Source organism: Acomys minous (genome assembly GCF_964271855.1).
Source record: "Acomys minous genome assembly, chromosome: 12".
NCBI classification, from domain to species: Eukaryota; Metazoa; Chordata; class Mammalia; order Rodentia; family Muridae; genus Acomys; species Acomys minous.
Window position 1 is genome coordinate 12,690,520 of NC_140493.1, and position 23,213 is coordinate 12,713,732.

At 41.9% G+C, this 23,213-nt stretch overlaps 1 long non-coding RNA gene across 1 annotated transcript in view; it reads left to right on the forward strand.

Moving 5' to 3' along the window:
- LOC311609692 overlaps window positions 1–23,213 on the forward strand; it is a 572,880-nt gene that overhangs the window by 11,770 nt on the left and 537,897 nt on the right. The gene's annotated exons all lie outside the window — the stretch shown is intronic.

Here is a 23,213-nt window from a genome sequence, read left to right on the forward strand (position 1 = left end):
AGCTCATTTGGGGAGGTGGGCAGAGGGAACAGTGGAACAGGGTAGTCACCTCTGACTCAAGTTATTTTTGCTAAATAGACAAAGCAGTTTTAGCTGATCTTCAATTTGATTGGTCCCAAGTGGGCCTTATAGTTAGGGCCAGCTGTGCTTATGGTTGGGGAATTTTTAGGAGTAGCAGAACCATAGAATATGCTGAACATAAGCAATAGTTTTTGGGCAATCTGATCTTGCACAGAAAGCTTTCTCTATATCAGCAACAAGCTGAGAGGATGTGACTGTTAGGCCTGAAATGAAGATAGCTATAGTTATGCTACGTAAAAGGAACTGGTATGTGTACCCTACTCTTGTTAGTTACTGTAACATTGCAAGAAAGGTTTCAGAATGCTAGGTGCCTTTACTAATTATTTATTTTAGTTTGTTTTATGGAACAAGATGAAGATAGGTAGTATACCCAAAGTCATGTAGCAAGTGGCTGGTTAAGAGGTAGAAATTAGTCAAAGAGTTGTAAATATAGTCTTGTGGTTTATAATTCTAATGTCACATTCCAGATAGCCTGCATATCAGATATTTACATTGTGGTTGACAACAGTAACAAAATTATAGTTACGATGTAGCACCAAAAATATTTTTTCTTTGATTGGGGGGATCACCACCACATGAACTGTATGAAGGGGTTGCAGCATTAGGAAGATTGAGAACCACTGCTCTAGATCACTGTGAGACGCAAGACCCTGTCTCAAAAAAATTAAGGTGGAGAGCCGTGGAAGAAGGCACCATCAATGTCTGGCCTCCGCAAGCAGGCACACACTCATGCATGCACACCTACATACAGATGACACAGGCACATGAGTACAACACCACACACAAACCAGTTATGACTGCCTTAGATTCTATCTGAACCCACTGCATGTGAATTTCCGTAGCAGTTCTTGCTCATCTGGTGTCCGTGCTGCCTTGTTTCCTCTGATAGTCTTGTCTGTACTCATTCCTGTGCCTTCATGTAGAGGAGCGTGTCTTATCTGGTTATTCATCTACTGTGCACCTATTTCACCAAGAAGTGAAAGAGTTAGATTTCAAATATAGTTTGGTATTTTTAACCAGATGTATTAATATTCAGATATAATTTTTCTTCTCAGACTCTGTGTGAAGTGAATGTGTTTTTTCATGCTCTTGATGCCTATAGATGAGGACTTTTCATAAAACATAAAACATAAAAAAATGAAGTTTTTTTCATTTAATAAACATAAAATTTGAGTGTATCTTAAGCTGGTTATTAAATGAGTCTGACCACCATAGTGGTGAAGTTTTAGGAACTTTTGAACACTAATATGAGAAATGAGAAGTGACAACGACCTAATTTTAATTTATAAACAACTTACATTTTAACAGACAAAACGAGACGGTCTAACTTGAAAATCTCAGAACTGAGTTTCACAGTTCAAATTTAAAAACTGAGAAGTGAGGTTCAGTCAAGCCGATACATGAGTAGATGGGGGGGGGGGAGGAAGACTGACTTGTCCCTTTGGGTTTAGAAGAGGAAGAAGCATGGGAGCATCTTTAAATCTGGTAATTTGATGCCCAGCGAGGGTTAAAACGATTCGAACACGTTTTAAACATTAGTCTTTGGCTGTTTTCACACATTGCATTTAGTATAAGCAGAGATAACATGAGTTTCCATGAATAAACCTTAAGCTCCAATAGGTACATACTCCGATAGATACTTACTTCCTTTGAGAGGCAGAGCGCACACTGGAGGGAATTCCTTGATGTGTGTCCTTTCCTTTCCTTCTTGTTTTACTTTACATTCTTTATCTGAACAAGATGGCAACTGTGTTAAATAACTTAGGTCTATTTAATATAATAAGTGGAGACACTCTACTGTGTATTACTGGCTCAAAATAGCACTTTCTATAATTATCAAGTTTCAACGATCAATTCAAGCCAAAATTTAAGAAAGGTCTATGCCATTAAATGGCTGTGATGACACTTATTTCCACTAGAGGGTGATGACACTTCAGGGGAATCAGGACCAGTTTATTACCTTTTCAGTGATGTATTCATTCTGCATAGTGCGATCAGATATTTGCCTAATAAGGCTGAATGAAGGCTGCCATTCAGAGTGGCTCTGTTTTGCTTTTGAAATTCATGCCAATCAATAACAATAATCCCTCACTATTATTTTTTTCCTTTTCTATATTACATTTTCTAACAATCTTATATAAATCAGGCTAGAAATTTTGGAAGCAGGAGAGAGACTAGAAAGTCTGACAGACTCAAGTATGCATTGGGTGTGATTGGCTGGCTGCCCTGGGAATAAATAGAAAACACTGGCTACTTCCCTGGACCCATCAGTCACACGAAATAAAATCCTTCTCTCTGGGGGAGGCGAGTTTTCATCCCAGGGACTCAGCAGAGATGCTAAATGAGGGAGAGAGAAAGGCAAACAGTCTGCCCTTTTTGGTTAAAGTGTCAAGAAGGCTTTGGGCCAGGATGCCCCATTAATCCAAAGCAGGGGTCTGTGATTTTGCTGGAACTGTGAAACACTGCAGGATCTGGAGCTGCCTCAGCTGCTTGAGCAAGCCAGGGCATCCTAACAGGTGGAGCCAAACAATGGGAAAGGAACTCTGCTTCCCTCAGGCATGCAAGGCTGATTACCACTGAAGGGGATGACGATTCTCGAGTCCTTGCTATCTCCTACCATGAGTGCAGCGCCCAAGGACAGGTAGTGCATTGCTGAGGAAGGATGAAGCTGGGCAGGCTTCCTCCAGGCTTGGAAGGACAGAGCCATGACAAGAGGCAAAAACTTCTGGCACCTGTGGTAAAAAAAAAAGGAAAGGCCAATCTGCACAAAAATTTGAAACACACCTCCATATTTTTTTTAACACCCAATGATGCACCTCGATTATATAACCTAAGGGCACACTAAGGTTATAGAATATATATAAATGTGTGAATTTCCTAATTCAGATATTGGCAAGGGAACGGGAGATGTTTGCACTGATTTATAGTTCCACAAGCGGCGTGCGTGTCAGGGGTTCCCAAGTCAGCACCTGATACTTTTTTTTTTCCTTACATACACTAGTGCATACGAAGTGTCATCTCAGTTTTAATTTGCTTTCTCTGGTGACTGTTGAAATGAGGACACTTTGACATGTTTATAGGTCATTCAAATGCATGCTGTCTTTTAAGAAGCCCTTTTCAATTTAGCTGCCCCCCTTTAACAGTAGATGATTTTGATGACAATTATAAGGGTTCTGAAAAGGCACGCCAGTGTTTGGATGGTGATTGGAGAGCGTCACTGCTGTGTGAAGGACCAGTGTCCTAACAGGACCAGTGGTTGCTTGTGTCTACGTGAGAAGGTTCACAACATCAGGAGCCAACTTCTAACGTCAGTGGGGATTATTCCAACGCCTGCTTCTTTTATGCCCTGCATTTAACATCAGTGGGGATTATTCTGACGTCTGTCTGTCTGCTTCTTTTATGCCCTGCGTTCCTGTTTCTCATGTATGCATTTGAAAATATTGCCCAAGAAGTTCACACACACGCAGAGAAAGGATTTCTCTTAATATTGAAAAAGAATACTTCCCACTTCATTGTTCAAGAATGAAAGCTAGACATGTTGAATTTCAAACAAGATAGTTATTACAGTTCTGTGTTGTCATCTAAAATGTTCTAAATGGCCCCAGATTGGCAGGATGTTGCAAAATAATAATTTTGTATTGTATTGAAATGCAATAAAATTTTAGCCCACTTTCAGCCTCCAAATCTTAAAAGTCCAGCTGCTATCAGTCCTCTACTCTCTGACCTGTACAGTTCCCACCACATCCACAACACGAGCCTTTGCTGTTGCACCTTTTGAATATTTTCTTTCTCACTGTTTGTGTTTTCATGTGTTTTTTAAAAAAAATACCCAGGAAGGTTTCATAAGTCAGAACCTTTCATTTTAACAGTTAATAGAAATCTTTAAAGTTGAAACACCTTTCAGTGAGGGGACTATCACAAGAACATTCTAAGTAACTGAAGCTGCACTGTAGATTTTTACGATCCCACCCCATTCATTGGCATTTGAGATTGTCTAATAATGAAAAATCAATACATACTGGTGCATACACTCAGAAGGAGAGACTTCAAGAGTTTATGATGATTATAGCTGAGGAGAAATAATCCAACACTGGTAAAAAAAAAAATAGTGTCACTTATTTGAAAAAAATTCAAGTTTTTCCTTATATTAATATAAAATCAATTAAGTATATAAGAAACTACTATAATTAGTTTATTCTTGGAATTCAATTGCAAGTGCATTCTATGGTCTAGAGATTTACCTTGGAGGCAGATTTTTTTTTCTTTTTATGCACAAGGCCCTTGATGTCATTGCCTACTTTGAAAAAAAAAAATGTGTGTTGTGAACTGGTGCAAGTCTATAACATCATAGTGTTGATATGGGACCAGATGGAGACAAAGACCAAGAATGTTTTTGTTTACTTCTCTGTGGGTGTGATAAACACCACAACCAAAAGGAATCTGAGAAGCAAAGGGGCGTGTTTGGCTTATACATCCCAAGCACAGTTGGTCGCTGTGCACAGTCAGGGCAGGAACTCAGGCAGGAACTGAGTCAGGGAACTTTGAGGAGTATTTATTAGCTTGCTCCCCGTGGCTGATTTAGCTTCCTCTCTTACAAACCAGGGACCACCTGCCCAGGCTTAGCACTGTCCACCGTGGACTGGGCTGACTCATATCAATCATTAAACAAGAAAATGCTTCACAGAGTTTTCTTACAGTTCAGACTGATGCCAACGGTTCCTCAATTGACCTTCTCTCTTCCAAAATGAATCGAGCTTGAGTCAAGTTGAAACAAAACAAAAACACCTAACCAGCAAATGGAATAAGGCTTTTTGATCTCCAGAAATGGCAGAATTCTGTGTCTCTGGGATCTAATATCCAAAATATGATTCTATATTACGCGTACAATCTCTTCTTCTTTCATCTTGCATTTGTAGTGATTCATCTAACTGTTGTGATGGGATTGTCAGTATATGTTTAATTAAAAATTAAATACTTGTTCTGTTATATAGTTTGGGAAATTTAAAAAGCATTGTGATTAAACAGAGCTTCATCTAAAAATAACATTTACAAAGTTTGATCTCATCCTATACCTGGAAAACACTAAGCGTGTCTAGCCTGATGACTGAGAAGATTCCTCACCATGTTCCTTCCTGGCAGCATCTTTCAGTGGTCAGCCTTCTGGCTTTATGCTCCCTTTTTGGTGTATTGGAAATCTAGTGTTTTGTGATTGTCTAAAGTGTCCCATATGGGAATGGGGAAATGACACAGAGGGTGAGGTGTTAGCGATGCATGAGGACCAGCATACAAATCCGCAACACCTACGGGCAAGTCATTTATGACAGTGTGCACCTCAGAGGGGAGGGAGGGGAGGATCCTGGTACTCTATAGCCAACCATCGTAGTCGAAACAGCAATCTCCAGATGCAGTAAAAGACTGTCATAAAAGCAAGATGGGGAGGGATAGAGGAAGAATTCAGATGTTGACTTTTGCTGCCCCTACCCCCACCCACTACCACCACGTACAGCTACCTGAGATGGATGCGAACGTGATGAGAGAGTTAGCTTAACATAGTGTGCCTTTTGCCTAAGAATATGTAAATAATTTAGTCTATAAAGTAGTCTGTTGATGCATGAATAATGAGTCTCCTGTTTGACATGTTCCCTGTAAATATTTAATGAATTCCTGTTGATCTTAATATCACCTTAAATAACATTTCATAGAAAACGAATGTTGCCTCATTAAATTAAGGAAGTAAACTAGAACGGAGGGCAGTCTATGAAAGATTATAACAGCGTTTTTATTAGCAAATGAATGATTTAAAAACTGTGTGTTATTAAAGCAAGGTCACGGCACCACAAATTGACTTGGAGCATTTATTTTGAAGACTAAGTTTTAGTGTTCATTATTTGTGACAGTTTAAAGTACGAACAACAAATTTATTGCCTTGTTTAGAAAGTTTAATCTACATTTTGAGATAATTTTGCTGTTGCTGATAGGTAGAGAGAAAGCAGACATGAAGTGTGTGGGGACTGGACATTTGGATGCTTGAGTGTCCCCTCTCTGTGTCCAGCACCACGTGGACGTTGAGTACTGTGCTGTAGTAAGTACCACCACCACGGAGCGACGGGCTTGCAGCAGCTGCATTTCTCCTTTGCAGCAGCACAGGCAATTACTGCTTTAACATGCCCCCCTTTAGGAGAATGGTTTTTTTTAATGTCATTGTTTTTGTTTTCAGATATTTTCCAGTAGCATGGATTTAGGATTTTTTTTAAATGTGTTGGCTTAGACATAACCTTTGTCTACATCTTTTGAAAGATCCAGTTTTCATTATTTAGAACAGAGGTACTTTGAAGAGAGTGTAAAAAATAGTTGTTTCTCATCTAGCACGTTGTAAGATGGAAGGAACAAATACTCTGATAGAAGGGGACGAGTATCTGTATTTCAGTCATTATTTTTAACTTTTCCCCCTAAGTTTTATATTGACTTGATCATAAATAAAATTTCCAAAAAGACTTAATATGTGCCTACTAAATCAACTAATTCCCCCCTCCAAAAAAAGAGTACAGTTACCATAGAAAATCAGTTCATAGTCTTTTGCTTTAAAAAGGGCTTCTTGTGAATATTTGAGAGTCTGGAGCAGCCAGTCAATACTGTATCAACCACAGAAGATAAAACAAACTCATCCTGCTTGTTTATGGGGCTGGGACTCAAACGCAGTGCCTTATGCACACAAGGCAAGCATTCTGCCTCACCTACGCCCAGCCCTTCTGAAAATAGTTTTTGAGAAAACCACTCCACCTGACAATACATTAGAAAATTAGTTGAATTTATTATCATTAATATAAATGGCTCTACAAAGATGCTCGGGCTTTACATAAAAAGATAAAATGTTGTTCAGTAAAAAGAAAATGAGCCTTTTGTTTAAGAGATCATCACACAAGAAAGTAAAGGCAGGGAGTTAGTCTTCTAAAACTCCCCAGCCTTTTACATGACCAGACTGCCAGCTAGGTGCTTAGACACCACTTTGCTCAAGGGTGCTTTGGGAGTTAGAGGCCTGCTTAAGAGAGCTGCTGCTTTCCCCAAGGGCCAGGCAGCAAACAGTGAGAAGGAAAAGCCACCCTGAGACAAACACTGGACAGGATGATCAAGGAAATGAAACACCCAACACAGACATCACCCAGTGAACTCCAAATCTGGGGCCTCTCTACCCTGATGGGGACCATCAGCTTGTTTCAATAAAACAGTTATTCTTGCTCTCTCTGTACCTTCTCACTTGCCTTCCCTGCATTTTGTTTTTGTTTTTTCTTTTTGAGACCATAATTTATGATCCATCCCCTGCCCCTTTATATCTCAGATCCCTCCAAGATCTGAGTAGACTCCTAGTCAAAGTCAGTATACTGCCTGAATATGGTGAAAATGACTTATGATCCCCAGGCATGTTTGCAGGACCTTTCAAACAAATTAACACCTTCAGAACCCCATGTCAGCCCCCCCCCTCTGCCTTCTGAACTTGCAGACACTGGTGGTTCTGGTTCTGGTTAATAGCTTGCTGTGACCTCATATGGTCAAAGGGAGATCTCACCCATGAATTTGTCCAGTAGAGCACCTGGGCTGGCATTAATACTGCCACCCTAGATCTAAGAGATACTGCTGATGGGCCCTGAGGGGCCAGTCAGTTCCCAAGGAGGGACACACTTAGAAGAAGAAAGAAACCATTTCAACTGACATGTCTTGATGACACCTCTACCTTTGTGGCATCTGGACTAATTTCTTCATGGAGGCCTGGGAAAGAGCAGTGCCTACCAGCTGGAGCCCCTGCAGACTGGAGACACGGGTCCTAAAAGAAATGGTCCTGAAAGGGGAATCTAAGTGAGAAAATTGGGAGATGGCAGGGGCCGAGCCATACATAAGTGAAAAAAAAATAATAATCACCAGGCAGTCCAGCTCTTCCCCAGGACAAAGTAGACCTGACCAGCTGTTTGCAGCAAACAGGTGACAGATGTTCCTCTAGACAGGCAAGAGAATGTGGATAAAGGAAGTGAAACCCTAGCCCAGCACATCTTTTTATTTTCTCCTTCATCTCATCGCATTTAGGAAAACTGTCTCCAGGATCTGTCTTCTCAAACATTGGGAGAAAGTAGAGCCTTAGAAACTTAGAAACAAAAATGATTTTTTTTTTGACCAGGAGTCATGGCCCCAATATCCCCTGGAGGTATTGAGGAGAAAGTCACTCCACCTGAGCCTTCACGGTAACATCCTCCTTCAATAAGACTTATTTTACAAAAATGAAAGAAAATGGCCCAAGGTCCCCTGTGTACAACTGTCCTTTTACATGATAGTGATGTCTTGGACTGGCTAGCAAATGCCAACTAGATCCTATGGCCAACTTGCCTGAACCTTTCTCTCTTTAAAGGCAAAGAGCTTTCTTTTCCATCTCTTGACCCAACTCAAGTGAATCCCTTTATTCCATTCCAGCCCTTTGAAGGTTCCTTTACTCTAGTTGGCTTCCTCCTGAATCCTGCCCACTGAATTCTGGGGTCTCTAAGGAAGCCCAGTATACCCCTCCCCTTCCAAAGGTTCCAGGGCTATTTCCCTTACAGGAAGTAAAAGGGAGGAAATTTGGGCCCCCAGAGTCCACAGGCTCTTTTCTGTAACAGGATTTAAAAGCTATCCTAAGGGCACTAGGTGGCTCCACTGAGAATCTTGCTCAGTGTGTCCCAGCTTTCCTACAAGAAAACACTGGGTAGGACTTGGCTTGGAAAGATGCCGTGCTAATCTTAGATCAAACTTTAACCCTGGTGGAAAAATAGAGAGTAATAGAGCAATAGTAGCTTAGGACAGTGACTCCCATATGTCCCAAACCCCAGCTCTCCATACTTTGGGTTCAATGGGAGCTGAGGCAATGCTGAGAAGATTCTCTAAAGGGCACTGCTAACCAGTCTGACATTTGCACCAGGAAACATTTCATTCACTGGATGATGGGGGGGAGTCCTAAGGAGGGCCAAAAATGAAGGCTTTCAGTTGCTCACAATCAGTCCCTCCCTTTTCGAGAGAGACAGTGAACCCCCTGTAACTTTCCTCCAGAGACTTGGGGAAGCAATCGGGAAACCCACTGATGTAATCCCATGGTAGCTGGAGGTAAAGATCTCTTGAAAAATAAATTCTTGACCTAATCCGTCCCAGGGATCTATAGAAAATGGAAAGAGATGCTGGCTGGGCCAGGCAAGAGTCAGCCTGGATCAATTCGTCCAGATTGCAACTTCGGAATACTACAGCAGAGACCCGGAAAGGGAGAGAACAGAAGAAAAGAAAAAGGGCAAATGACATAATGACTGTCCTGGTTGGCTTTTTGTCAACTTGACACAAGCCTGAGTTCTCTGGGAAGAGGAACTGCAGTTGAGACGATGTCTCTATCAGATTGCCTGTAGTGAGGTCCACAGGGTATTTCCTTTATTAGTGATGGGTGTGGGAGGGCCAAAACTACGGGGATAATGCAATACCTGAGCTGGTGGTCCTGGATGCTATAGAAAGGAGTCTGAGCAAGCCATGGGGAGCAATCCAGCAGACAGCACTCTTCCCGGGCTTCTGCCTCAGTTCCTGCCTCCAGGTTCCTGCCTTAGCTTCCCCTGAAGATCCAACGGTCACCAGTAAGCCAAATAAAACATGTCTGCTCCAAGTTGATTTTGGTCATGCTGTCTATTACAGCAACAGAAACCTGGCTAAGACACAATGACATCCTGGCTGTTGTGAGAATTACCCCCAAAAGAAGATGCCTCAGGCTCCCCCTTGGTCCTGCTTCCTCTATGGACATCCAGGGCACTTCTGGAGGGAATGTTCCAAAAAGGGGAAAACTACGATGACTATGTTCCTCCTCCACCTGGACACCTCCCTCAATCTAAGTTCCTGAAATACCAGTCCGATTTGAAGAGCCCCGGGTGACTTTACAAGTAGAATGGCACACCCTAAACTTGCCAGTGGACACAAGAACCAGATATTCTGTTCTGATCTCTTCTCCAGCTCCACAACCCTGAAAACTCATCTTCTGAGGCACATTGGGCCAGCCTCTGAAGAGGTTTTACACAGCCTCTGAATAGTGTGCCCGGAGCTGTCTTTGAGGATTCTACTCACAGGGCTGCCCAATTCACTAAGGCTGTACCATCCCAAGGATTTAGAGATAAGCCCCATTTATTTTTGACATGAACTGATCAGGTCTCCGTACAACCAGTGGATGACCTGTTCCTCTGTGGGCTACCTGAGTAAGGAGTCTCTCAGGGAACTGTCTTTCTTCAACTTTCTAGCCATAAGGAGATATAGTCTCTCATGAGAAGGCCAATTTCCCCAATCATGAGTCACATATTTAAGGGGGATACATGAGGGCGAAGGTGCAGTCCAAGCTCGGAACAGATTACACCTACTCTGACCTAACCCCTTCCTCAGGCTGCCAAGCAATCAAGGGCTCCAAGTGACTTCTTACAGTAGTATGGAGTGTCAGAACTATTTTCAGGGTTAGATACAGGGCACACTATGCAGCAGGTCCCACACCACCCCCTCTAACATCATACTTTTGTACCACGCCTTCAACCTCTTCTTATGGTAAATGGAGTGCCAAGATCCATATAAAAGGAAGTCAGGGAAACATCACCAGGGGCCATATTGTAATTTAGCCTGGCTTGTTACTAAAACACTGTCATGGAGCTAACCAAAGCAGAGACATATTACGTAAAAAGTACCACATACATTTTATCTCTTGGAGAGACGGCTGTAGATAGTTTAGCTCACAAATGCTTGCCCTTGGCCGTACTGCTTGCTGTCCAGTGAGGAACACGTGCAGTTCTAAATTCACCTGGCTGCACTTATGTAGCCCCTCATCCCAGGTGGAGACTAATGTTCAGGATTTGTACAAAACAGGCCACCTGCATGTACACCCTCAAACCAGTTCTAGATCAATGGGAAGAGATCAAAGGCTACCTCCCCTCTTGGACTTGGATCAATTCATCCTTTGGGCCCATCGTTGTCATCTTCCTGATACTAATCTTTGGCCTTTGTTGTCTTAATTGCACTGCTAGGTTCGATTCTCATTGCATTAAAGCTACCCAAACTCCAGATGGTCTTACAAATGGAATCCCAGGTGTCTTTGTTTGCTGGGGTTCTCTTGCAGCCCTGTAGACCAGCCCTAGCACCCAGTCCTGGATCAACACCTCCTAAGCACTCTCAGGGTGAAGCAGATAGAGCAATCACTGCCCTTTCACCCCTGAGACAGGCCACTGAGAGAATTCTAAAGGCACAGGCACATAGGGAGGACAGGGACATGCATCTTAGGACAACCACTTCTTTTTTTCCAGAGGATGTGACAGCAAAACATGGCAGTAGGGAATGGCCAGCCAGGGCAATAGCCGGATAGATGATAAGGGAGTGGGAGAATCTATGAACCTGATTAAATGCCCAGACCAGATCCCCCTTGATGGATTCCCAAATCTGGGTATCAGCTCATCCTGACAGGAACCGTCATCCCATTTCAATAGAAGTTATTTTTGCATCTCTGCATTTCACATTTTTGTCTCTGCTGGACAGCCAATACTTTCCCCGCCTCAAAGAATGAACTGAGTTATCACCCAAACTTTCATAATGGAGATGTATTCTTCCATCTCCAGGACAAGTGGAAGGCATACTGGCTCTCGACGGGGTACCAATTCTCAGAAAGATGCCCATCAAGATATGCATCTTACTGTCATAGCCAGCCCACTTCTCTGCTCTTTCACGGTAACTCAGATCAATCCGGGCTGGCTAAAATTGATATGTTTAGGTGTGTGTGCCAGAGCTATTTCTTAAGCACTTTTCAGAAGCACTTACACTCTAAACAAGGGAAACTAAATCTTTCAAAAGATGAGGGTCAAGGTTTCCTCTAAGTCAACGCTTTATCCTGTATCTGAAAGTAAACCTTTGCTATTAGCAAGCATCGTCTGCAGCATGAGGTAAGTTTCTGTGCTCCACATCGCCTACTAAAGAGTGGGAGTTCCTGGCAGCATTTTGAACAAAAATCATTCTTGGCTATTTTCTTAAGGTTCAGAAAAGTATATTATATCATATTATATTGTATTTTACTAGGGCTTCAAGAGAAATACAAGTATTCCATTATATAACATTGGACATATTTATGGTATTTCCAGGAAAACCTTTGATTTTTGAGAAATTAAACAACCTAGTAATAAAAACCCTCATTTCCCCAAAAGTAGGATACATGTTCATATTTTAAATTGATGAGCTTATTCCATTTTTCTATCAAGGATGCCAGGATGCCAACAGTTTCCTAGCTTTGTATATGATAAGGTAAAACTCTAAAATGCTAATATGTGACGCTTCTACCCCATAATAGAGGTGATGTGGCTACACTATCATCAGTACAGGAATGGAATGGATTTGCAAACACAAAGTTTCTAACACAGAGACTGTGGGAACAGTTTTCCATATTATGTGATTTCACTGTATGAAAGCAAAGCAAGGCCTGGAACAACAGCGTGTGTTGGCATTTCTTTGCATAGAAAATTCCAGAGCTGAATTAAGGAGGAGCCAATATTTACTTAAAGTCTTGGTTTGATCACATCTTTGTGGAGACATGTGGGTTCTTAACAGTGAGCTCGGTAGGTATATGAAGACATCAATACCAGTAGCAACATATATGTTCTTGAGACTGTCCAAAGACCATGATGGCGGTTACCACAACAGTAAGAACAATGAAACAAAACCAGCTTAATGTTTGATGGTTGTTGTTCACAGCATACCAGAGCTGTTGTAAAATCCACATAGTAGTGACTTGTGTGCCTCCTTTTTTGATATAATATGAAATAAAATGACACAGGAAGAGTGGAAGTTGGAGAGGTTGATAACTCAGCTATTCAAGAAGGTAGATTTTAAACTTTATCATTATTTGTAATAAACACAATAGGGTAATAATGTGCTTGAAAAAAAAGATTTATTCGCAAGAAAATGATGTAAATTGGTATCTTTATATGTCATATCTCCTATTGCTATATTTATTCCACTTAAAGATTTAAACAAAATTTTATTTCATGTGTGTGTGCATGTATGTCTGTGTACCACATGTGTGCCTGGTACCTATGGAGGCAAGAAGAAAGCACTGGGTTCTCTGGGCCACCTGCAGAGGTTGTTGAGAGCTGCCATGCGAGTTCTGGGAACTGAACACGCGTCCTTTGCAAGATGAGCCAGTGCTCTTAGCTGATGATCTATCTCTCCAGCCTCAATTTATAGAGCTTCTTAGTTTAAAAACATACACTGTTGCTATATTCTGGCTTTGCTTTGTCTCGGAGATTCACAAAAGTGTTTAGTCAGCACCAAGTGATTAAATCATACTGAGAACGCCTTTCTTCCACTCAGTGCTACTTTTATTTTGAAAACAATACTTCTATTTACTCGTTGAAATTTTCATATGCGTATACAATACATCTTGATCATATCCACCTTCACTCACCCCTCCAACTCCCCCGAGGATCCCCCAATACCTCTCCTTTTTAACTTCATGGTTTCTTATTCATTTGTTTATCTTTCTTTTCAAGTCTTAACCCACTAAGTCCAGCTAGTGTTGCCCGTATGAGCATGGCTATGCAGTTATCCATGGGGGCATAAGGAACCCAGCAGTGGATACTTCCCAAAGAAAAGTGACTCTTTGTCCCACAGAAGCCATCAACTGCCAACAGCTCCCCAGCTAGCGCTAGGTAGGGCCTCATCCGGTAGTCTCTCTCCCCATCCATGCTGCTCATCCTACCTGCCTTGATATTTTTACAAATCCTTGTGCAGGTAACCACAGCGGCTGGGTGTCAGTGTACGTCAGTAGCAGTGCCATTTCCAGAAAACAGCATTTTACAGCCGTCTTCCTCGTTCTGCAGGCTTTATATTCTTTATGTCTGTCTTCCGTGACGTTCCCTGAGCCTTGGGAGGGAAGAGGCTAATATAGACACCCCCACACCTACGGCTGAGCACTCACAGTGGCTTATTCTCACCACTGTGAACACTCACGAGGCTCCACTGATAACACCCACTGCAACAAGAACCCGGTTAACCCACCTATTTTCTATTCTTATACTCACACTGGATCATTTCCTTCTTGTTCACAACCTGGCTTTTCATGGTGCCCACTGAAACTTGTGACCACACCCTTAGATGTAGGAACTCAGACCCAACCTAGAATGAATGTTTTCTTGGACCATTAACTTGCCCCTCAAGCCTGTTTTTCTCTCCACAAGCACAGCTATGTGCTGTAACACTTGAAGACCCACTGTGCTCCTTTTCTAGCCTCTGCAGCCCTCACTGCTCTACCAAGAGGGTCACAGTCTTCTCTTAGTTCTATCTTTATTATATCTTCCCTGCAAAATAACCTAAACCATCTCTGGATTCTCCCTTATCAACTACCCTAATTTCCTACAACTATTTAAATCGAATTCATTAATTCATCTCCACAGCATTATTCTGTCAAAGTTCATCTTCATATTAATCTGTAGGAAAGTCATACAGAAGAGCGAGCTCTATCCCACGAAACAATCACTCCAGACTATAGACAGTGAGAGTCTCCGCATGCCCTGTCACACCATGCTAGACACACGAGGAATAGAACAATGACAAACACGAAGGCCCAGCAGCAGGAAGAAGCAATCCAGGCATGAACCACTGGGGCTGAGCTCGCTGAGGTGCATCCATTACAGCTGTGCAAAAACAGTGGACCGTCTCCAAGAAGCTCCCTTGCAGTTCCTTCTGCATGGCGTCTGCCGATGTAAGTGACCAAAAGAGTGCAGAGACTGCAAGTACACTTAGGACATTCCCAGAGAGGGTTTCGTAAGAAGCCTCCTGTCCTCTTTAAGTTTCCAGAAATTTCATGAACTCTTTACTTCAGAATCTGGCCACTAGTACTTTTATTAGCAGAAGAAACAAACAAACAAACAAACAAAACCTCAAGTTATGGATTTGTTTCTGGAAAAGAACTCACGACACTTGGATGTGAAAAGAAAAATGCTCTCGAGGTCCACAGACCCGGAGTGCGAAGAACAGTAAGAGACACAGATGCAGACATGGCTGGAGTTGTAAAATAGTGATCTACGCAAGAAAACTGTTACTTCATGTTTTATTGGGAAGAAGGTGGCATTTTCCTTCTTCCTCGGAGGTTTAGCACTGCAAATGGTACAACTTATAGTTGTAGGAAGCAGAGGTAGGAACTCAAATGCGGCAGGAGCCTGAAGCGGGAGTTGATGCAGAAACCATGGAAGAGAGCTGCTCAATGGTTTACTCTTCATGGCTTGCACAGCCTGCTTTCCAGTGGTGATACCCCTTAGAGTAAGCTGGGCCCTCTTGCGTTAACCACTAATTAAGAAGATGCAGCAGAGCTTTTCCAAAGGCCAACGTGGTAGGGGTATTTCCTCAATTGAGCTTTTTCTCTTCACAAGTCACTGTAGCCTGTGTCACCCTGACATAAAGGTAGACGTCACAGGATCCATCGTATTTATTCCATATGTGCCAACTCCCAAAAGTGACGCATGTAGATGATTGCTTCTATGCATTACTTATAAGTAAGTAATTGAACATAGGTTATTTTGTTCTTGGTACAATCTGGTAGTATAGGAATGCCTTAGCTGCATAACAAGTTATTGGTTTTTTTTGACAGAATAAGTCAATACACTGCTCTACCTAAGCAGCCTTTTCTATCCTTACATTTGCTTAACACACGGATGCAGCACCTACATTTAGTACAAGTAGAAATAGAACCCGTCTACACTAATCCCATAGTTGGTAAATGGGTGAGACTTGGAGGAAAGATATTTTAACCACATTTATACAGAAGCTAGACATCTAAGCGCGATTAAAGAAATCACAGTTCCAAACTCAGGTGCTTATTTACCTCTTCCCTTTCCACCTAAGACAGTGTGCAACATCTAATACTTGATCAAAGGGGATTTCCACAAAAGTAGCAGAAATTGAATTCAGCATAAATCTTTAAAGTTGAACCTTGGCCTGCTCCCTGTATCCCTAAGGCTAAGGATCAGTGTTGATTAATGCCTTTCCCCCTCTATACATCTTCATTTTCATCGGTGCATTACAAACACACATTCGCTCACACACATATGCATACACACATACACACACACATATATATATATATTGGGAGCACACATGTAAATGCACACATGCATGTGACATGGGCACACATAAAAAATATGTGCACACACCAGAGACTATATACACACACACATGCATGTGAACTCATGCTTTCTGTTCCCTCTTTGTACTGGAGCAGAACAGTGTACGTGGTCTCATTTCCTGATACAACGTTGGATGGTATAGAATCAAGGGGGACGTTTGAAGCCTGCAGTTGGCTGGCAGTGGACTTCTTGCTAGAACCTGAGCTGAGCGCTCCCTTTCATGCTGTTGAGTGAGGCTGTGTGCTTTGTGTATCTTCACACCCTGCAGTTGTCTGCTGTGCTTCCACACGGTGACTACATTCTGATCATGCTCCAAATGAGCACGTCTGCTGCGTTCCTCAACACACTGTCAGACTGCTTTGTGAGTTTCCTGGAGTTATTTGATCTGGTACATTTAATAGAGCATAGAAGGCTACAGATGTGGCCCTTTTTTTTTTTAACACTTTCTCCAGCACATGTTCTCCACTAAAATGGAGACAATGGTATGAACCAGCAGAGGTGATTATCTCTTAAATAAAATAATACCCACAAGCTCGTAGCATAATACCTACTCTCAATGCCAGTCTTTTGGAATCACCATTGTGCAAGTTTTCAATTTGATTTAAGAGAAAATTGAAAATGAGGCTTTTTCTATGCACATGACTAGAAATTCTCAGAAAAGGAGCCGTCTGTAGTGTCTGTAGATCCTTGCATTGTTTTACCATCTCATTGTTTCATCCTGCGTCTGCTCAGGGGTTCAGAGAAAGCCGAAGAGCTGCTAACTTGCTCCCCCACCTCCTCCTCTGTGTGGCTGATTGTTCAAGGGAAGGGGAGGCATCCATTTTGATGGTCATTTTAGCATTATTCATCTCTTCGTGTTCTTCCTGAACCGAGATTAGTGACTATGAGTGGGATGCGGATGCAGAGTCTGACAACGGAAGATGATTTCTGTGTCACACGGCGATGAATCGAACTGAACAGTCATACAGCACTGAATGAATGTGGTGACCTAGGGGCTGTTCCACTTAAAATGGGATGCCATGCACACTGCCCTGTCTTTATATCTTTTGACCAAAGGTAACCTAAAGGAGAAGAGGGCTTATTTCACCAAGTACTTCCAGGTCACAGTCTAGCAGTGAGGGGAGTTATGGCAGAAAATAAAGGCAGGAACCTGCATCAGGACTGCTACTTCTTCCATGCAACATGGCTTCTGACCAGGGAACAACAGCCAAGGGAAGCCAGAGGATGCTGCCTGCTGGCTCACACACTGGCCCATGCTAACCTTGCCTTCTTATGTAGCCTAGGATTCGTATTGCCCACAATGGGGCGGGCCCTCCTACATCAATTGCCAATCAAGAAGACATTGCAGCACAGATGCGGCCACTCTCCAATCTGATTGGAAGAATTCCTCAGTTGAGCTTTCTTCTTCCTATGTCCAGTTAACAATAAAAATGAACCAGCATATTCACAATTCAAATAAAAATCTAGTCACTTTCATCAGTTCTCATAACAGTAAGAAAACACCATGCGTATGTGCAGGATGCTGACTGTTCATATACGGGAAGATTCTGTTACACCGTCAGTACATGAGTTAGGCACTTTACAGGGCATAGTCACAAATAAACCATCCGACTTAGTCATTACCAACGAGAAGTTGTCCGGTTTATTTTTAACATTGCAATTTAAAATCTAAATTAAATACTTACTAAATTTTCTCTCCATTCTAAAAGATTCTTGGGGCTTTGCTATACCGCTCAGTGGCAGAGTACTTTCAACAGAGCATATAGGAGAGATAAACATGTTTTTTGTTTAGATCACACATGAGGGATGAGAAAAGGACTTGTGAGAGGGCAGGTGATGTTTATCCCCTTAGAAGTCGAACCACCAGGTTCGACTGAAAAACAAGGCTGAAAAACAACCTTGAACAAATGCTGAGAGGAGGTATAAATGTGAGCCAAAAAAAAAGAGGTGGGGCCTTTGGAGACCTGGGATAGTTTTGGCTGTTTATCGCTCCACTTTGAGACGCTCCTAGAGAGAACCGCTCAAGGGAAGGTTTCGGGGCTCTGGCTGAGGTTCCAGGTTCTGGTTTCTCCAGATTCCAGCAGAGGAAATCCTGCTGATTATGCCAGGAGAATTGTTCCTTGGAACTGATATCCTTATGGTTTCATTATTGTATTCTTTAATCTTCTTTTCCTATTGTTTAGGGTTATAAGTGAGGCACTCTTGGTTAATAAGTTTATAATAAAATATATTTGCTAAGAAATTTGAGCCTGCTCCCTGAATTCAACCCCCAGGGCTGAAAAATCAGCACAATGCAACACGGAACAAAAATGACCCATGACAAACTGTGAGCTAGAAGAATCTACTGACCTTTTCACTAGGTCTTCTAATTCAATGTAAGTGCTACAAGCATCTCTTGAGTTTGGTCCTAAAGTTACAATGTTGCTCAAATGCAATGTGATTCCTTGGGACCAAAGTGTCTCAGCCCTGTGGCCAAAATAGCATCCATTCTTTCTAAGCAGGCAAAGGCCAGCAAGTAGAACAAGGGACATATTATGCTTAAGTTATAGTCAGTAGATGAAAACATTTCTGAAGCAAAACAGGGTTCCATGCTCTAGGCCTAAATTCAGTACACAGATGAGAGTTGTATTTATATTTTTCTATAAATGTAACATCCTTAATGTTATATGTACTGAATTGAAGCAAAAAAAAGGAGGAGAATAATTCACACATTTTCTCCTTTAAAAAAAAAAGCACCTGTGTGTATTGTGAGTTCATGTGTGATGTGCAAGTGTGTGGGCTCGTGTGCATCATAGCATGGGTGTTCAGGTCAGAGGATAACTTTGGGTGTCAGCTCTCACCCTCCACTGCACCTGCTTCACTTGAAACAGCCAGCCAACCTGTGGTGTCATGGGGGCTCTTGTTCTTGCCTCCCATCTTGTGAGAGGGGTGTTTGGATCACAGACACGTGCTCCTTTGGCTAGCTCCATGTAGGCTTTGTGGGTCTGAGCGCAAGCTCCTTCCTTATGTTTAAACAGTGTGCCTTTTACCCATTGATCCATCTCCTCTGTCCCCAATGTAGTTTTATTGTCTAAAATACCATGAGCACCCTGAGATGCATAGCACATATGTGCCTGGACACATCACCCATGTCCACACAGTGATGGTTATGATGCTCAGGACCATGGCAATCTGTGATTCTGCTTGTTTTTACTTCCATGCATCCCTCAGACTCCCAGCAAGAGGCATCAATAGGCACCTTCTTATCTCCAGCTCCACTAATGGCTTTGCTACCCCCTTCCAATGTGTCTGAGTAGATAAGTAATTGGCTTCTAAGCACAACATATTGGGCAACCAATTGCAGACAAGATCTGGGTGTTTTCAAAGGGATGATATTAATAAAAGGAAGCTGTGAACAAGATTTCTTAGAAAGAAGCTGTGTCTGCAAACGCTGATTGACTGATTACAACTCCAGTGCCCTGGGCTGAATGGAATGTTGCAGGTCCACTGCCTAATTACCATTTATCATGGGCTATCTTTAGTTCCCTAAATAACCATTCCCTGTTCCCGACCCTGTATCAGCCCTAATTAACATTGTCAGTAAAAGATAAAGGCTGGCCTAATACCTTTATGAATTAAAAAAAAATTTTTATGGGGGGATGTATTAACTCAACATTACTGCAGTTTTCCACCAGTTAAAGGCTAATTAAATAGTGTTATTAGATAGCATCTGAGACCTATAGCCTAGATTTCTCTACTTGGATATAACCCATCCCATTGATGATTGCATCAATGTGTCTTAAAACAGTTGTTCTGTTACTATAAAAAGCACATGACATTACTTACACTTTGGAACATGAGACATGGGATAACCTAAATCTGCATCCCTGGGCCATATTCGCTGATATTTGGCTTCATAATAAACAATCTCTTATTTCCTTTGAGGTGAAGGCTATGTTTTTGCATCAAGAAAGCTTTGTACAATTATAAGTGGTTTAAAACAGATTAGTTTTCAAAGTTCAGTTCAATAGTCATCAGCTAACACGTGGCAAGGTGAGACTTTCAACCGAATTCTTTGACTCAGCATTCACTCACTCATCTTTTACTTTCAACATAATTGAAGGCCACTTCCTTTTGTTCGCCCACCATTTTATAATAAAGCTCAAAAAATGTCATCTGAAAATGAAGATCATGGCAGAATGCTGACTATATGAACAATAAGTAGAGAAAAAGCCTCCCTCCCCATCCCGCACCCCCAGTTCTTATGAGTCACTGTCAGCCTTATGAAAAAAGTTGTCCCCAGGTGAGAAGAGAAGTCTGACTGACACAGCAGCATCACACGTGAGCTTCAATCTTGTCTGCCAAGCAGCGCTTTTGAATTAGAGATGCAGGGCTGGACCATTGTTGTGTAGTGGGGGGTCCAGGTGCCTCTCTTTCACCATCAAATTCACAACTGTGCATATCCACTCTTAATCAATGAATGTCAGCTGGTATTTGTGATCTGAGTCTTATTTTGGGCACATATTTCTAACTGGATGGCTGACAAAAATGGCCCATTGTGACTCAACTCTCACGCTACTTGCTTTAATTAAGGAAGCTGATGGAATGGCGCGAGCCAGTGCACATTACCTTTTCCTTAAATTGGCACCTTGGATAGGTTTGCAAAAACTATCCGGAAGGTTTTGATAAGCAAAAAATGATGTATCTCAACCTACACATGTTCTGCAATAGTTTTGCACCCATTAATTTTGCACTAAACAGTTTTGCTCAGGGAACTAGAGATTCAGAAGGAGGAAGGACTCTAATGTCAAGATCCAATCAGTGACTGAAAACAAAACAGGAGAGTCAAACGTGCATGTGAAGACCCATGACCAAAGATTCAGTAAAACAATGAGGACGGGGAGACTGTTCAACAGTGTACAATCTTTAAGATTGGGTTTAAAATAAGCATTTAACATTTTTTATTACTTGAAATTTGTGTCTTGACTGGATGTAAAATAGACCATCATGATGGACACAGGAAATAACTTACCAATTGAACCAATAAAATCAAGGTACATTCCACTTTGTACTTCCAAAGTAGACACTGCGTGTAGGGCTGGGTGATGGCGCACACACACACACACACACACACACACACACACACGCACACGCACACGCACACGCACACGCACACGCACACACACACACACACACACACACACCAAACAATTAAACAAACACCACGTGTCTCTCAAATGATGCATGTTACTGATTCAAATAATCTCGTTTTGCTGCCCAAATACATACAAATTCCATCTTTCTCTGGTTTCCAAAGTGAGGGTTGGAAGAATGCCTAAGGGTTCAGCAGTTACTAAAGAGGGCCCTGTGACTTTTCTTGAGGATCCTTGATATTTTCCCGACTTTTATCTGATGCTTTGCAACTTTCCAAGGAAATAAATCCGCACATTTTTGTAGAATTCAACATAAGTGAAATTTTCTAATTTCTAATCTCACTACTTCAAATATTTTAAAAGGTACTATCAACAGTCAAAAACTACTAGGAGAGTACTCAGCAGGTAAAGGCCCCTAACACCAAGACAGATGACTTGAGTTCAAGGCCTGGGACCTGGGAAAGGAAAGAACTGACTTCCCCAAATTATCCACTGACCTACACACACACACACACACACACCTTTCTTTTAAAGTTCTAGGAAAAATGGATGCAGGGAATCAGAATAGCTTAATATTAATATTATGTTTTCAAATTGCAGTTGTTCCCACATAATGTTATTGTATGGTACATCCTTTTTATGTGTTCAGCATTAATAGCTACATCTTGAGCAGCCCATGAATATTTAAGTGAAACAGGGATAGCTCCCTAGTCTGGCTATCCTTCAGAACTCTTGTCTGTGCCAGCAAAAGTTCCTAGTGAGTAAGTCTGTGAACTGGGCAAAACAAAATTCTGATTAAAACTGCTAGGAGCAAACGGTAACACAATCTGCTATGTACTTCAAAGCATTCGCCCAAGAGAAACAAAGATGTGTACAACTAGCCTTGTTCCTTCTTTCGAAAAAAAAAAAACTCTTTTGGTTTGGGGCATTTTTAGGTTCTGTGCAGAGACACACAGGTGCAGAGTGACGTTTTTATACCCACAAGGACTCGTGCTTCAGGTTGTTATTCTGAAGAACAGGTGGCTCATGTTCAGTACTGTGAGAGAAAATGCAGACGTGCTCTGACAGCCATCCTACTTGGCATAGCATGCGTCTAAATAAGAAGGTGGCACACCGTGCTCCTGAGTATTCCCAGAAGACACAACGCTCAATTCCGTAGTAGCATGAGTAGCCAGTAGCTGGCCCGCAGATGAGTCTACACTCACCATTGTGTCCTGGACATTGTCTCCACACAGTTTCCTGTAATGTGTTTTTTTTTTTTTTCGCATGGTGACTTTGGTGGTATGAATGCTCACTGTCCAATCCAAAGTAATGTGCTAACCAATCTCAGTCAATAGACTTCCACTCTATAAGTGCTCGTTTACATGCAGTGAAGTAGATGCTATTTCCTGACATCGTCTCCAGAGTGGTTTACCTCTGTGCCTTTTACCAACCCACGAGCATTGCTGTCTCGACTGTGACACCCAGTCAACGACCTCACAATACGTTTCTATACTGTAACTGTTCTACCTTCTGGGGCATAGCACCAATTAATAGACAGACTGCAAGTTTTCATGCCACAGACAGCAAAATAGAAGAGATATAAAATAAAGACAAGGGGACCATCAAACAGTTGTAAGGGTAAAGACATTGGAACTGCGCTAGAAAAGATACTTTGCATTCAAAGTTTAATGAGTTATTGGTGTTGGCTCTTAGAAAATAAGAAAAGTGCAAACAGTGTAGGCTTGGCTTGTGAAATGAAAAGCAAAGACTGTATCATACCACTTACGTGATATTTTTGAGTTAAGAATCTGTGGGTTATGTCAGCTAGTTCTTT